Below are 16,037 nucleotides of genomic sequence, written 5' to 3'. Positions count from 1 at the left end.
GCTTTTCTACTATGATCTGCGCTTATATTACTTTTAGGAACAGTTTGATTCTTCACCTGGGAATCTCTGAGAAGACAGAGCCCAACAGTAAGGACTCCATTGAAGTTGTGTTTCCACTTCATATCACTCTGCTCAGTAGAAAAAGCAGTTCGAGGCAAAGAGAAGTGTAAGGCGGAGAAGGAGAAAGAATAGTAATCAAGATTTCAAATCTGAACTATGAGTGGGATTCTAAACAGTTGAGAAGGGAAACTGAAGGGGGAGGAAGTGGGCAGTGAGGATTAGGCATTAATACTAAGCAGACAGCAAAGGAGTTTGTATTCTGGAAGCTGACTAAGAGTTCAGATTGCACCTTTAAGGTTTAATATGGGCCAGGGTGAGCAGTAATTGACCCAGAAGAAAAGATAGTATCAACAATGTTTGAGTGAATCTTTATAAATATGTATACACTTCTGGCTCTGACTGAGCAAATCAACAGACCCAGTGTGATGCATGGATGTTGTTTAATCTCGTCTGTAGTACCTGGTAAGATGCTTTAAATTTTAAATATTAATTAATAAAGTAATTAATTGTATTTTCCTCCTGTAGCACTATGTAATTTCCATCAGACTGAGAATTTTAAGTAAAACCAGAAAGATTAACTACAGACATATAGTGAGAATTTTGGTTTCTTTGAAAAACGAAATATTATGGGTATAGGTTATCATTTTAATCCCAAGTGGGTGATATAGGGCTTCTTTAGCGTGTCCATGGAGCTGACTATGATTTGCATCATGCTCTAGCAAGGGCATGAGATTTCTAGCTACAGATAGTTTCTGTAATTGTGGGACATTTGGAATCTGAGGACTTTTCAGAGGGTGTATAAATGCTATGGCCCTAAGAGACAGGGTAGATTGTTGGTTATTGGTTGGTTGCTGTTAATTGCTGTTGGTCCCAATTTGCTAAGCAGTTGTGCACAAAGAAGAAAGAAGAAGAAATTAGATATAAACCAAAGATCAAACTCTCCCCAAGGAACTTGATTTTCCTAGAAAGAAGTAGATTAACAATAACCGTATCCTCTTTACCCTCTATCATTCTTTCTTCTCTTACATAATGTTAGAGAGTTGAGAGGGTGAGGAAGGTGTAGAGAATGATGGACAAAAAAGTAACCCACAAGTAGTCAAACACTGGATACAGACACAAAGGGGAGAAACAAGAAAACCTGAGCAGCTAAGACAAATATTTAAAACAATATTTCAAGCCGGAAAATGTTGTGATAAAATGTAGAAAACTAAAGACAGCCTTAGGAGATATCAAGGGTATTTCTGCTTTCACTCTCATTCAAATCCAAGAGTCATTAGATGTACACCACAAAATGATAATGGTCCCTATTTCATAAACATGGGTAGCTACAGCTCAGAAATGCACATTAACTTGACTAAATCATGAACTAGAAGTGAAAGCTAAATACACACTTAGCAAACTGAGTGCTTCCTGCTCTGCAGTCAAGATATGTACTTTTATGGATGTTGTCGAATATGATCGCTCAAGCATCCATGCTCTCACTTGATTTCAAGATGAGTGGAAGACTGTATAATGCTACTTGTACAGATGAATTCAGGGCTAACAACTTAGTATTGTAAAAACACCTGGGCAGGTGATCTTCCCTGGAGAAGTCTATTTATGCCCCCATATTACTTTGTAGCCATTTTCCAGAGTTGGATCCATAAGACTAGCAATATTATATGAACTGAATGGGGTGTATTTATAATTTAGGAATATGCAACAACATTGAAAGGAAAAGAGATCATATATTTGAGAGAAATAGCAAGCGTGAAAGCGTGAAGTACCCAGAAAAGGTTGGAGGGAGAGAATAGGAAAATGATATTAATAAAATGTTAATTTAAAATACACTTTAAAAAACTTAGACAAGAATCCTTGAAATTCCACATACTTCTGAATTGTATTTCCTTGTAAAAATCAACTCAGATAATTTTATTTTAATTTATTTAGTCCAGGAAGATTGTCCCAAGGCCCAGTTGCACAGGTCTAATCTCTTTGAAGCCCTTTTGGATCAGGCTTCTGGGCTCCATCTTGTGTCCCCATCTGCATTCACTTTGATTTCTCACTGACCCCATCTGCACATGGTCCTTGCCAGCCTAGAAACTGGTCTGTGGCTCTGGGGCTCTGGAAGCGGAGCCTGAGATGGTACCGAGGATACTGGGCAGTGGCGTGGGGTTTTAGGAGGCCAAGGCCTGAAGCCAGGGAAGCTGGTTGACCTGGCTACACAGCAGGAGGACAGAAAGATGGTTGATGGTTGGGAAGCTTCAGTCCAGAGTTGGCCAGGGTGTGTTCACAGTTTGAGATCCGCAGCCTCATTAGCAGGGTTGAAACAGTGACTTCACCAGCTGAAGCTTCCTCACAAAATCTCTGTCCCACTTTCAGAAGTCACAGGAGGCTTCTCTTGCTCCTCCCTTGCTCAATAGCCAAGTCCTTTGCTTTCAATACGAGGAAGAGGACAAGACGGCCCTGCCCTGCCCACCATGTTAGCGATGTGAACTGTGGAGTTGATTAAAACATGCAGGTTATTAAAAATTAAAGGAACTAATTGGGCATCAGAGGTTTTAAAAAGCCCCATTTCTTACTTACTTTCTAATTTAAATTACCATTTTTTAAAATATTAACTGAAATATATCTTTCGATTCTTCTGAGGAAGAACAGACTTCTTTGACCTGAAGCTCCTCATGAACAAAATCCCAGCTAAGGCCCACTTTGTGCCTCCGCCTCTGTGATTCTTCATCTATTTTCCTTTTTCATGCTGGAACACAGGTTTTATTTTTTTTCCTGCCAGAAAATTTTTGGCCTTCTACTTTTCCGAGTTAGAACTTTATCCATCTCTTCAAATCCCACCTTAAATCTCATTTTTTTTTTCCTGTGAAAAATCTCTGCTGCCTTCCTGCAACTTTAAGCTTTGGAAATGCAATCTTTGAATTTTATTATGCGACAACCTGACTCATCTTTACAGCACAGTCTATATGCCTCTGAATTATTCCTTCTCACAGATTTTAATCTTCTTTTGGGAAAGCAGATCTATTGGGCCATAGGAAAGGCTCCACCCATACAACCCTTCCACAGATATTTGTCAATATAAACCAAAGGCCCACTCTGAATTCTTTCTCTACAAATTTTCCTTGGGAAAATATATCTGAGTATATCAGAGTGTCTTCTCTGCCCTCAGATAGGATTACTGCAGTATAGCAGAGGTTTCGGTGTTTATTTCATTTTAGGAGTGAACATTCTAATAATACGGTGACATTTTTATCTCTATCCTTTTGTTGCTGTAACAAGATAACCTGGACTGGGGAGGTTATCGGAAGTTTCTTGGAGTGAAGAATCTCAGGAGAGGGACGTGGGAGAGCGTGGTACCTTGTTGCCGTTTCATGGAAAAAGAAGACTTTTATCTGCTAACACATCTGTTACAGTGTACTTTTAATAAGAGACTAGTTTTGGGTAATGTGGGTGTTAACTGAAGTTATCAGAAACATACACACACACACACACACACACTCATGCACGCATGCACTCACACAAACACACACCTGTGCTTAATACTCTTCAAGACTGATTGCTGGATTAGCATTTCTGTGATAGAGGAGAGCTAAAATGTTGCAGGTCAGGAGTCAAATTTTCTTTCTTTTTCCTTAGTTGTCTTAGTAGCAATTCATTTTTCCAAACTGTAAACATTTTTGTAGCAATCAGGTGACATTTTTTGGAAGATATAAATAGAGTTATAGGTTTCTCCAACCCAAAGACTAGGAATGTCATCGGACATCATGTGAGACCTATGGCTCCAAAAGTCCATTTCTAAGATGACTACTGGATTATTATACGACTGTTGTGTGTGTGTGTGTGTGTGTGTGTGTGTGTGTGTGCTAGAGAGAGAGAGAAAGAGAGAGAGAGTTCTGTGTATGTGCATATATGTGAATATATGTATGTATGTATGCATATGTATGTATGTGTTTTAAGTACATTGACCTTGATTTATTGTTTTATTTTTCTGTCAGTATAAAATATTAATGAGACTGATACCAATTTGAAAAAGATCTAGAGAATAAAGTACATCTTATTTTATCTGAGGTGACAGCTAAGTATTTTCATTAAAAGGGATACTTAAGAGATACACCAAGCCAGGCAGTGGTGGTACACACCTTTATTCCCAGAACTTGGGAGGCAGAGGCAGGCATATTTCTGAGTTTCAGGCCAACCTGTCTATAGAGTGAGTTCTAGGACAGCCAGGGCTACACAGAGAAACTCTATCTTAAAAAAACAAAAAACAAAAAACAAAAAACAAAACAAAACAAAACAAAACAGAAAAAAGAGATTGACCAAACCATTTTCCCTACTTGCTGAGCCTAGGGTGGACACTATCTCTTGGTATATCAAATAGTGCCTGCTTATGTCTTATACTTGTCACTCCTTAATTAATTAAGAACCTTGTTCTCAAAAAGAATCCATGTATGGAAAATACTTTCTGGAATATGAAATAGTAATCTGTAGATCCTTTGTCATTAGAGAGTTATAGAATGCTAACTAATTTAGGGGAAGTACATATAACAAGGACAGAATCATGTGTGTGTGTGTGTGTATGTGTGTGTGTGTGTGTGTGTGTGTGTGTGTGTGTATACTTGACTGACAAGCTCAATCTGTGTCTTATAAATCATCACAAAGAAGTCATACTGCCATGAGTCCTACATAGTGAACATGAACTTAGAATCTTCAGTGACTTCCCCAATTTTCCACCAGTGCTCTCTGACAGATGAGGAGAGACAATACAACTTCACTGACTGATATAAGTCCTTAAGTGTTATTTTTTTGTGTGTACCATCTTCTTTGCTAGTCTATAGAGGAAAGGCTGTGTTTTCTTCTTATAGATTTGTCTGCAAAAGTCCACTGGGCTCCACTCTTCTTGAAGCAATGTCTCTCAGCAGAATTTGAAGTTTGTAACAGCAAGAAATGTAAATGCAGTTTGTGTATAATAGTAAAAGCATTAAAATCAGAAGAGTTGCCATGGACAGAGGCAGGGTGACAAATGCCAGAGAGTGAAGGAGAGATAAATGTTGCAATATGAGAAAAGTGAGAGACTGCATTCTGATTTTCTGGGTCATATCCTTGGTTATGGAAATTTGTCAGAGGTTGTGACAGCTGTGTCTCATATTATAACTTTTCAAATATGCTGTTGTATTTGTGTAAGGAAGAATTCATATACTTTATCTTCATACCTAAGGCATATGTGTCAGAAAAAAATTTTAAGGCAGAAGAAACTTATTAAGGCACTTTGTGAGTCCATAACTCCCTTCCTTGAGGACATGCACATGCACACATGTGCACACACACACACACACACACACACACACACACACACACACACATACTCACACAATGCTTCTTACAGCATAGTCCTTGGACATGCATTTGAATGGATAGAAAATGACAGCTTTTACTAAGTTGAGATGGTATGGAATAGGAAGTGGTGCGATGCAGGGTGCTTTAGAAATTCTGATATAGGCAGTGTCTTTGTCTCTTAGATTGCTCTGTTTAATGGTGTCAAATAATCCCAAGTACACTTTGATGTTCAGTAACCCACAAATATCTACTGAACAACTTTGATGTTAGATTCTGTAAAGCCTCTAATTGAAGTATAATTCAGGAACCCTGGGAATTGCTACACGTCCCCTGGAGCTATGAGAAGACAGTGGTTAAGAGAGAGAGGCTGCCTCTGAAACACCATGTCAAAGGGAACACTGACCTTTGCGGTTTGAGATGGGAAATTCAGCATGCAACCTCATTGTGTCCATATTTTCATTATTGACATTATCAAAGAACAGTGTTTTTATTAATAATTTGATTAAAATTTTAAGATTTATAAATGAAAACAAAAGCACACTTTGACTTCAGAATAAAACAAAAACTGGAATTGAAAAATTAAGTGATCAGAAAAAGGAGTAGGGTATTTCAATTTAATGATCTCTTCATCACTCTGAAATTCTGACAAGGAGGGATCCAATAATATGTGCTTATCTTTGTCTTCTACCAAGAAAGCTGTATGTAAACTTTTTTTTTTACAGTACTCACAGGCATTTATTGATACTTTATCATGTTTGAGACATTACGTTTAAATCTTTTTGCAGGTTAATTGGTTCAGTTCCCTTAGAAGTTCTATGAATTGGGAACATTTACTGGTCTTATTATTTGGATGAGAAAACTGAGACACAGACAGTTTTACAAGATGGGAAAGTAAACCTTGAGAGCGGCATTCTGTGTGTTCAGTAAAGGAGATAACTATAGTCCTCAGTAGTTCATCGTTTATTCAAGGCTTACATAGTTCCATCTTTGCCCAGAGCCAGTGTCCATAACCTCCAAAAATAAATAAAATAAAATAAAATAAAATAAGAAAAAAATAAAATAGAAAAATCAAAAACAATCCCCTATTCTCTCCCCCCTCCCCCTGCTCACCATCCCACCCCCTCCTGCATACTGGTCTTGGCATTCCCCTACACTGGGAAATAGAACCTTCACCTGGCCAAGGTCCTCTCATCCCATTGATGACAGAGGGAACAAAATACCCATGGAAAGAGCTGTAGAGGCTAACTATGGAGCAGAGACTAAAGGAAGAACAATTCAGAGACTGTTCCACTTGGGAATCCTTCCCATATTCAATCATCAAATCTAGACACTATTGTGGATACCAACAAGTGCTGGATGACAGGAGCTTGAGATAGCTGTCTCCTGAGTGGCTCTGACAGTACCTGACTAATACAGAAGAGGCTCACAGCCATCTATTGGACTGAGCACAGGGTCCCCAATGAAGGAGCTAGAGAATGGACCCAAGGAGCTGAAGGGTTTACAGCCCCTTAAGAGGTACAACAATATGAACTAACTAGTACCCTCAGAGCTCCCAAGGACTAAAACTCCAACCAAAGAGTACACATAGGGGGACTCATGGCTCCAGCAGCATGTGTATAGCTGTATGTAAACTTTAAACTTCCACATAGATTTTTGACTCAGTAGATGTAGAAAACAATAGACACTGTTCATCACAAATAGGAAAATGTTAGTGACAATATATTGTATAGAAACTCTTTAGAAGTATAGATAAATAAATAAACAAAATATTAATACACATTTTCCTCCTTAAGCCCAGATAGTTAGACCTAAAATCAATCTAGCATATGTATTAAAACTCAGGTAATGAATTCAACCAAACTCAAGCTGTATACATTTCAATAAAGTTCTGTATCTTTATCGTAGATTTTCTGAATCTCTATTAGTTTTTTACAGTAAAGCTTATAAAGTTTAAAAACAATCAGTATGTCACATAAGCATGTCACATTTAACCATTGCATACATACGGACTTACTCAATATATTTAGTTATCAGAATGCTGTGATTATACCTGCCCCACAGAGGTCATTGTAAAATTTTGTTGGTGAAATAAGTAATCCCTAAAACTGTGTTGGTCTTCGGAATGTTAATGTTAAGAACGTGCACTAGCGCAACACCTTGGAAAATAATTTTGAATTGCCATGTATCAAAATTTTGAATTGCCAAGTTTCAAAAACTTTTTATCTCACTTTAAAGCACTCAGAACATTTGGCTTTCCATGTACAAATGAAGATACAAGAGCACAAAGTAGTGAACCAGTAACTTCTAAGACAAAAGCCAAGGACCAGTAAAAGGGCCTAATTAAAGTTCGTCTAATTTCAGTTTAGACCATTTTCTACTCTGTTAGGTCATCCTTCACACGTTTGAAAAGCTGTGGAATAGGAAGACTTTCATGTTTTGATAACTAGGTGAGTCTAAGTTAATGGAAATCTCCTTCTCCTTGTCTAGTAATTTGGTAAGAAAATCAATGGTCAAGAGGCAGAAAGCAGAGCACCTTGGCTATATAACATTCTCTCTCTCTCTCTCTCTCTCTCTCTCTCTCTCTCTCTCTCTCTCTCTCTCCCTACTCTCTCTTATAAGTCAAAATTTAGATTGAAACTATAAATTATCTTTATCAAATCAAGAGGATTCTAGAGAGCTGAATGAAAGTATCTCCAGTACACTGAACTTTGTAGTTCTTGCCATATGGTATGAATTTAAAACAGGAAGGGAAATTTTATTATTAATAATAGTTGTGCAAATTATCAAGAAATACACTTTAGCTGCCCAGAATATTATGTTCCTTCATTTGATGTAATATTAAAGAGAAATAGAAATACTTTTCTGATTCCAACAGACAGGGAAATGTTTCTATATTCTCTAGGGAAGGTGTCAGTGAAAGAGCCTGTGCTGCAATAGAGAATCATGGACTCCTTAATTATTTTTAGTTCATGTGAAGTAGGCACCTTTCTTTCTCCAAGATGAGTACTTTCAGATGTCCAGATAAAGCTGGTTCCAATTCTTATAAGAGGATCAAAAACATATGGGCAGATGTGTTAGTTCTTTCAACCCTGTAATCCAGAAGAAAGGCATTCAACCTTTTCATCTTCATATTTGGATATTTATTTTTCTCAAATTCATTTTATCTGAAGTTTACTATCTCCTATGACATAATGGCCCAATTTACAAAACCTTAGGTTTACCTCAGGTTTTTAAAAAATTTTTAAATTTACCTCAGCAGAGGAATATATTCAAGTCACCCATTGGGCCACATACTTTCAGACTCAACAGGGTTAGATAAAGGCTGGAATAGGAAGAGAAGGTTTTATGAGTATGATGGTAAAGAAACAGAAATTCACTGAGGAAACAGGATCTCTGCATATGTTGAACATATAATAGACATTTTAATCAAAGGGAGACAGCTATCCCCAGAGACAATATGTATCTAGGGTGGATGTCTCAGAACCATCATGTACCTATAAGAAGGTTATGTTTCTCTCAAATGCAACCATGTATTAGATAACTCGTTTGTGAATCTATAGGCAGAACCTCTTTGAACTGAAATAGTTAAAGTGGAACATTATATGATTGGCCTATTTATACAATTGCAAAGGTGCCCCTTACACTCATACTTACAGTTCTGGGAAGGTATGTCATCAGTGTTTTTCCGATGAAAGCCACCATTTCCACAGGGTCTTATTTACCTGCATGTGACCAGAGAATAATGAATATCCAACACGTTTAGTTGGAAACAGCATTTCAGAGAAAATCATATCTGACTGGAATAAATCCAGGATGTAACATAATTACTTCCTGGGGTATTCATCCCCAGATCATTACAGAGTAGCCCATTAACAGAGAGTTGGAAGGGCTTCATAGTCAACCATTCATTCTGCTTTTCATTGTCCCATGGGCTTCACTTAAACAGGGCTTTAAAGAGATGAGCTTGGATGTACTTCAGCAGACCAATCTCTTCCCACCAGGGCAAGCCAGGTCATTTCCCTATTTTGGTGCTTAACCTAATTTGGCATTCTCCTTCATCCTCTTTTGCAAACTGCCTTTACCACCTGCCTGAGGTGAAGGAACAAAGCTCATGCCAACAGACAGGAGTGTTTTTCTGCAAGGCTGAGCTAACAGGGCAACCTTACATTATCTTTTGCTGAATAAAGGGTTTTTTTTTTTTTTTCCAAAAGAGAAGGTTAAGGATGTACTTTTTAAAGTTATTTTTAATGAAACTCAGGTTAGGTGGAGAGCAGCCAAAGAGGCAGATTTCATACACCAGAGCGATGACAGTGCTCTGGAGTGCCCAGGAGCAGAAGGAGGCATGAGTAAGGAAAGCATGGGCAGAGGACATTCCACTGTGGGATATTTTCTGGATTGTTTGGCTCCACTGTACTGAGCACGGTGTTCTTTAATGCAATGAAAGTCATGTCACTAACTATGAAGAGTGACAAAAGAACAAGCCCTTGCTGCCAGCCTGCAATTTCACAGCCCCTTCCTTCTGAGACTACTTTGAGTGTCTTCTGTATAAAATCTATAGGGGGCAAGACTGATACACTCAAGACCTCTGCAAGACCTTTAGTTTGTGCTTAAAGTGAATTAGAAATCTGAACTTTTCCTTCACTCTCTCCCTCTTCCTCCCATGCTTATCTTTCCCCCTTCTGAGTAGAACTGAAGTCTCCACACTTTCTTCTTCCTTCTTGTGTTTGATAAGGTCTATGAGTTGTATCATGGGTATTCCAAGTCTTTTTTTTTTTTTTTTTTTTTTTTTTTTTTTTGCTAATATCCATTTATCAGTGAGTACATATAATGTGTGTTCTTTTGTGACTCGGTTACCTCATTCAGGATGATATTTTCTAGTTCCATCCTTTTGCTGGTGAATTTAATGAAGTCATTGCTTTTAATAGCTGAGTATATTCCAGCTTCTGGCTACTATAAATAAGGCTGCTATGAACATAGTGGAGCATGTGTCCTTGTTCTATATTGGAGCATCTTTTGAGTATATGGCCAGGGGTGATATAGCTGGGTCCTCAAGTAGAACTATTTCCAACTTTCGGGAGAACCATCAGACTGACTTCCAGCTTGCAATCCCACCAAAAGTGGAGGAGTGTTCCTCTTTCTCCACATCTTTGCCAGCATTTTCTGTCACCTGAGTTTTTGATCTTAGACATTCTGACTAGTGTGAGGTGGAATCTTAGGGTTGTGTTGATTTGCATTTCCATGATGACTGAGGAGTTTGAATTTTTCTTTAGGTGCTTCTCCACTATTCAAGGTTCCTCAGTTGAGAATTCTTTGTTTAGGTTTGTACCCCATATTTAATAGAGTTATTTGATTCTCTGGAGTCTACCTTCTTGAGTTCTTTGAATATTTTGGATATTAGTCCTCTATCCATAGGAGGAACAATATCAAACAACCAGACCACCCAAGTTCCCAGGGACTAAACCAGGAATGTAAGAGTATACATGGAGAGACCCATGGCTCCAGCAGAACATGTAGCAGAGGACTGTCTTATCTGGCAACTATGGGAAGAGAGGCCCTTGGTCCTGTGGAGGCTCAATGATCCAGTGTAGGGGAATGCTAGATGCTGAGGCAGGAGTGCATGGGTTGGTGGGGGACCACCCTGATAGAAGCAGAGGGATGGTGGAGGGGATAAGGGGTTTGTGGAGGGGAAACTGGGAAGGACAATAACATTTGAAGTGTAAATAAATAAAATATCCAGTATTAAAAAAAGAGAGAAAGTCTAAATTTTTCCACATATAGATCCTGGATCACCTTTGTAAATCCAACTCTACTTATTGTCTTTTTAGCTTCCCCTCTATGTAACATCTCTCTGACCAATTAATTTTTTATTGGATATTTTATTTATTTACATTTCAAATGCTATCCCCTTTCCTGGTTTCCACTCCAGAACTCCCTATCCCATCCTTCCTCCCCCTGCTTCTATGAGGGTGCTTCCCCCACCCACCTACCCATTCCTGCATCCATGCTCTGGCATTCCCCTACACCTGGGCATTGAACCTTCACAGGACCAAGAACATCTCCTCCCATTAATACCTGTCAAGGACATCCTCTGCTACATATGTGGTTGGAGTGATGGGTCATTCCATGTACTCTTGTTGGTTGTTTAGTCTCTAGGAGCTAGGTTAAGTTCTACTGGTTTACTACATACATCCATGTGCACTTTCATAAAATTCTTTTTGCTCTTTTGTAGCCTTTTCTCCTCCCTAAACTTCCACACACTACTACAGTGAATCTACTTACTGTGCTCTACACAGCATCCAGAATCTATTGGTAGAAAAATGACATCCTCTGAGATGCCTGTGATACAGTTTTAATGAGAAAAAAATGGAGTGAGATAACACTAGACTAGGTTAGCCTTAAACCTAGTGATTCAAGTCTATATGAAAAGAGAAGATATAAGAATGGAGGAAGAGACAAGTGAGATTCCTACAGGCCAAAGAAGCCTAGGGTTGCATGAATCAACAGACTGTACTAAGAGACAAGGAAGAACATAGCTTGGAGCGTTAAAAAGGGGCAGGGTCCTGCTTTCCCTTAATTTTAGACTTCTGGCCTGTATAACTATGAATGAGTCAATTGCTACTCTTTTGAGACACCTGATGAATCTTTACTTTGTCCAATGACACTCTTAGGGGTAGAGAATGCTGTTCTCTGCTCTGAATGGGAGAAAGGCATGAATTTCAGAATACAAATTTTACCACCTGCTGAAGATCAGTGTTGGCCACAGCAAATCTCTATAGACAGCTTTAAAAATAGAACAGTTTCTCATTTTTCCTGGATGGTTTTGGTGTGATCCTACTTGAAAGGAGGAGACTGAACCCAGTGACCTTTCAAGATCTTCTCTATCCTTTGATACCAGGATTTCATGAACTCTGCACACTTGATAATCTGACCCAGCTTTACTTATGCATTTATATTTCCAGGACAGATCTCTATCCAAAATTATATATGTGTGTGTATGTATGTGAATTCAATGTGAATTCATATGTGTGTGTGTGTGTGTGTGTGTGTGTGTTTGTACAAACACAATTCCAATTCCTCTGGGCTCCTACTTTCTTCTTTTTATATATACATACTAAAATACAGCTGTTCTGTTCATACCTGCATGTTGTTCTTATTAGTCTTTTCTGAAGAATACCTCTCTTCTCTGTTGTCTGATGGTCACTATTGCTCATCCTATTAAACTGATTTGGAGGCATTTATTTTTAGCTACTAGATTTAAAGCATTCCACTCTACATGGAAATTTTAGGTGAAATATTTTAAAATTAAAGCTTTTCTTATAGCAATAACAAATCATCAAAAACTAAACTGGATTCAAAGAAACAACAACAACAACAACAACAACAACAACAACAAAAGCTACTCAATTAGAAAAAGTTTATGTCTGACCTAATGGTCAAGTATATTAGCAAGCATGCAAAATAGTGGAGGTCTAGGTTTTTTTCACAGTTTGCATATTTTGAACTACCCTCCCGCCAGCCTCTCTTACACCCTGCAACTCTCACTCTTCTCCATTACTTAATGTAGAGGAGAAGCAAATTGAACTTCATATTCTGGATCCTGTGAGGATCTGGAAGGGAAGGTAGGGGATGGAACATGCTTCTTCTAGATGGATGGCATAGGGCATAGGCAGTTAATATTCTGGTGCATTAGAAAGAACAGCATGCTCAAAATTCCAGGGGGCAGGAAAGGTACATGTCTTTTGTATAAGAGATTTCTAACCATGTCAAGCCATAACTCATAGTATTTATTACTGTGTTCTCAATATTGTTTCATGATATTTGTTGTACCCAAATATCTGAAAGGAATTTATATTCATATCAAGAAGTAAAGATCATTTCTTTTTAAGGAGAAATTGTATAGATTCAAGCACAGGATTTAAGCACAAATAGTTTTGTCAGGATACACCAGGGATAGAGAATGTTCTAGGTCACTGAATAGAAGATGTGGAGGTCTAACACTAGATGCACAAAGGCACTTCCAAGCTTATATCCAGGGACAAGAGAATGGGAGTACAATAAAAATGGCAGGTATACATAGGAGACAGTGAAAATAGTTACTTTTTTTCATATCAGATTTCCCCACATTGCATTTATAAGCTAGGTTCCTGGGTCCTTCTTGTGCTTAAGATCCTGAGGTTCATTCTGAAGAGCAGTTTTAGAGTGTGGGTGGGGTCTCTGAGACAGAGAAATTGATCTCTTTACTCTCCACTTTCTAATGAGTGAGCTTAGCATTATAGTAAAGGTGAAGCATTGGAGTCAGTATAGTTTTCAAACATAAGATATAATGTTATTTCATCATTGTGTAATTGTACCACATTTTCTGTATACATTCTTCTGCTCAGGGCCACCTGAGCTGTTTTTAGATTCTGGCTTTTACAAATAAGGTTATTATAAACATAGTGGAACATGTGTCCTTGTTATATATTGGAATATCTTTTAAGTATATGCCCAGAGTGGTATAGCTGGGTTGTCAGGTAGAACTATTTCCACTTTTCTGAGAAACAGCCAGATTGTTTTCCAAAGTGGTTTTACCAGCTTACAATGCCACCAGCAATGGAGGGGTGTTCCTCTTTCTCCACATCCTTGTCAGCATCTGCTGTCACCTGCATTTTTGATCTTAGCCATTCTGACTGGTATGAGGTGGAATTCTCAGGGTCATTTTGATTAACATTTCCCTGATGACTAAGGATGTTGAACATTTCTTTAGGTGCTTTTTGGCCATTCGAGATTCTTAAGCTGAGAATTCTTTGTTTAGCTCAGTAACCCATTTTTATTGGATATTTTATTTATTTATATTTCAAATGTTATCCCCTTTCCTGGTTTCTCCTCCCCAAACCCCCTATCTCATCCCGATTCCCCCTGCTTTCATGGGGGTGCTTTCCCCACCCCCTCCAACCTCACCACTCTGGCATTCCCCTACACTGGGACATTGAGCCTTCACTGCCCCACTTGGGGAATCCATACCATATAAAGACACCAGATCCAGACTATACTGTGGATGCCAACAAGTCCTTGCTGACAGGAGTCTGTATCCCATTTTTAATAGGGTTATTTGGTTCCCTGATGTCTCACTTCTTGAGTTCTTTGTATATTTTGCATATTAGCCCTTGATCAGATGTAAAGATCTTTTCCCACTCTGTAGATTGTCTTTTAGTACTATAGACAGAGTCTTTGGCCTCACAGAAGCTTTTCAATATTATGACGTTGCTTTTGTCAATTGTTGATCTTTGAGCCTGAGTCTATTCAGCTATTAAAAATAATGACTTCATGAAATTCACAAGCAAATAGATGGAACTAGAAAATATCATCCTGAGTGAGGTAACTCAAACACACACACACACACACACACACACACACACACACACACACACAAAAACATATGGTATGTATTCATTGAGAAGTAAATATTAGTCCCAATGCTTAAAATACCCATGATACAATCCACAAACCATATGAAGCTTAATAAGAAGGAAGACCAAAGTGTGAATACTCCAATCGAACATAGAAGGAGAACAATATAATCAGAGGAGGTAGAGGGAGGAAGGGACCTAGGAGGGAGAAAAGAGGGAGAGGCAAAAATGGAGGTCAGGTTTAAGTATGGGTAGAGACAGGAGTGAATAGAGATGGTCAAGAAATTGAATAGAAATGTGTATCTATGGGAGATGGGGAACTGGAGGTAGCCACTAGAAAGTCCCAGGCTCCCAGGACCCAGCAGGGATGACTTTAACCAAAATACCCAACAAAGAGGAGAGAGAACCTATACAGATGACCTCTAATAGATAGGCACTGCCCTCAGTTGAGAGATGGGACCACCCACTGATCTCAAAATTTCTAACACAGAATTTTTCTTGTCCAAAGGAAAAACAGGGGAAAAAATAGATCTGAGACTGAAGGAAAAGTCATCCAGAGATAGCCCCACCTAGGGATTCATCCAATCTGTTGACACCAAACCTAGACATTATTACTGATGCCAAGAAGTGCTTGCTGGCAGGAGTCTAGTATAGTTGTCCCCTGAGAGGTTTTGCCAGCTCCTGACTAATACAGATGCAGAAACTCACAGACAGCCAATGAGCTAAGCCTGGGGACCCCAATGTAAGAGACTAGGGGAAGGACTAAAGGAGGTGAAGGCAATCGCAACCCCATGGAAAAAGCAATATCAACCGGACCTCCCAGAGCTCCAGGGAGTAAATCACCAACCAAAGAGTATACATGGAAGAATCCAAGGCTCTAGCTACATATGCAACAGAGGATGTTCTTATCTGGCATCAATGGGAGTAAAGACCCTTAGTCCTGTGGAAGCTTGATACCACAGTCTAGAGGGATCCTAGAGCAGTGAGTCAGGAGTGGGTGTGTGGGTGGCAGAGTACCCTAATAGAGGCAATGGTGAGTGGGGAAGAGATAAGGGGTTTGTGGAGGGGAAACCGGGAAGGAGGTTACCATTTGAAATGTAAACTAATAAAATGATTTTTAAAATAAAATATTATTTCAAAATTTTCCTCTTATATAAACTGTCGACATCTCTATAAAGTTCTTATTTTTATTAGATATTTGCTTTATTTACATGTAAATTTCTCCATTCCCAGTTTCCCTTTCAAAAAACAAAGAAACAAACAAAAACA

General features: G+C 38.6%; 1 long non-coding RNA gene across 2 annotated transcripts in view; it reads right to left on the bottom strand.

Annotated features, from left to right (window-relative positions):
- Positions 1-16,037, bottom strand: part of LOC116087567 — a 67,634-nt gene that overhangs the window by 5,353 nt on the left and 46,244 nt on the right. The window contains exons 2-3 of one of the 2 annotated variants that reach the window (XR_004117484.1): positions 9,034-9,101; positions 8,443-8,468 (exon numbers count right to left, since the gene is read on the bottom strand). This is a non-coding gene — a long non-coding RNA (uncharacterized LOC116087567). Of the gene's footprint in view, positions 1-8,442; positions 8,469-9,033; positions 9,102-16,037 lie in introns of those variants that run through there. The other variant, XR_004117483.1, reaches the window with a different exon arrangement.

This window comes from Mastomys coucha, unplaced genomic scaffold, assembly GCF_008632895.1.
Source record: "Mastomys coucha isolate ucsf_1 unplaced genomic scaffold, UCSF_Mcou_1 pScaffold13, whole genome shotgun sequence".
In the NCBI taxonomy this organism is placed as follows: Eukaryota; Metazoa; Chordata; class Mammalia; order Rodentia; family Muridae; genus Mastomys; species Mastomys coucha.
Note: the sequence above shows the minus strand (reverse complement) of the source record. Positions and strands in the feature narration are given on the sequence as shown.